We start from the raw sequence: 1,878 nt of genomic DNA, 5'->3' as shown, positions 1-1,878 counted from the left end.
AGAACAACATATTTTTACCTTGTCAGCTCAGGGATTTGATCTTGCAACCTTTCAGTTACTAGTTCAACACTATAACCACTAGGCTACCTGCCACCCCATGGAGTGTAGAAACCCATCATTGAGGGTAGAAACTTTGTAAGTGTGTGAAAATCCATGGATTAAAGGAAAGAATAAAAGGCTATATTCATTCAAAACCTGATAAGTACATAATCTACAACCAAGCTTGATGTTTTTTATTTTGCCAATTGGCCTGGACACTTTTACTACACGGAGTCCTGTGGATCCATCATGACAGGTTTGCCGACGTAACCGCACGAGGGGGCTACAACAGACTTCTTCCGTTGCAACGTCCCTCTAAGGCCCTTCTGCTAGCCCCGGCCCGCAAGCTGTCTGAATTGCTGTGTCTCCAGCCAGCTTAACTACTCACTGGACCCTATGAACACTCAGCTATGCATGCCTCTCCCTAATGTCAATATGCCTTGTCCATTGCTGTTTTGATTAGTGTTTATTGTCTTATTTCACTGTGGAGCCTCCACCCCTGCTCAATATGCCTTAGCTATAACCCTTTTGTTCCATCTCCCACACATGCGGTGACCTCACCTGGTTTAAATGGTGTCTCTAGAGACCATACCTATCTCATCGTCACTCAATGCCTAGGTTTACCTCCACTGTATTCACATCCTACCATACCTTTGTCGTACATTATGCCTTGAATCTATCCTACTGTGCCCAGAAACCTGCTCCTTTTACTCTCTGTTCCGAACGTACTAGACAACCAGTTCTTATAGTCTTTAGCCGTACCCTTATCCTACTCCTCCTCTGTTCCTCTGATGATGTAGAGGTTAACCCAGGCCCTGCAGTGCCTAGCTCCACTCTGATTCCCCAGGCGCTCTCATTTGTTGAGCTCTGTAACCGTAAAAGCCTTGGCTTCATGCATGTTAACATTAGAAGCCTCCTTCCTAAGTTCTTTTTTCACTGCTTTAGCACACTCTGCCAAGCCGGATGTCCTAGCCATGTATGAATCCTGGCTTAGGAAGGCCACCAAAATCCCTGAAATTTTCCATCCCTAACTTTAACATTTTTAACATTTGCCCAAACAATTTGAGCTTCTACTTTTAAAAATCCACCTTTCCAGAAACAAGTCTCTCACCGTTGCTGCTTGCTATAGACCACCTTCTGCCCCCAGCTGTGCCCTGGACACCATATGTGAATTGATTGCCCCTCATCTATCTTCAAAGCTCGTGCTGTTAGGTGACCTAAAGTGGGACATGCTTAACACCCCGGCCATCCTACAATCTAAGCTTGATGCCCTCAATCTCACACAAATTATCAATGAACCTACCAGGTACAACCCCAAATCCATAAACACGGGCACCCTCATAGATATAGTCCTAACCAACCTGCCCTCCAAATACACCTCTGCTGTCTTCAACCAGGATCTCATTGCCTGCGTCCGTAATGGGTCTGCGGTCAAACGACCACCCATCATCACTGTCAAACGCTCCCTTAAACACTTCAGCGAGCAGGCATTTCTAATCGACCTTGCCCGGGTATCGTAGAAGGATATTGACCTCATTCCGTCAGTAGAAGATGCCTCGTTATTCTTTAAAAGTGCTTTCCTCACCATCTTAAATAAGCATGCCCCATTCAAAAAAATTAGAACCAGGAACAGATATAGCCCTTGGTTCACTCCAGACCTGACTGCCCTTGACCAGCACAAAATCATCCTGTGGCGTACTGCATTAGCATCGAATAGCCCCCGCGATATGCAACTTTTCAGGGAAGTTAGGAACCAATATACATAGGCAGTTAGGAAAGAAAAGGCTAGCTTTTTCAAACAGAAATTTGCATCCTGTAGCACAAACTCCAAAAAGTTCT

The sequence above is a fragment of the Oncorhynchus gorbuscha genome, linkage group LG13 (assembly GCF_021184085.1).
Source record: "Oncorhynchus gorbuscha isolate QuinsamMale2020 ecotype Even-year linkage group LG13, OgorEven_v1.0, whole genome shotgun sequence".
NCBI classification, from domain to species: Eukaryota; Metazoa; Chordata; class Actinopteri; order Salmoniformes; family Salmonidae; genus Oncorhynchus; species Oncorhynchus gorbuscha.
Note: the sequence above shows the minus strand (reverse complement) of the source record.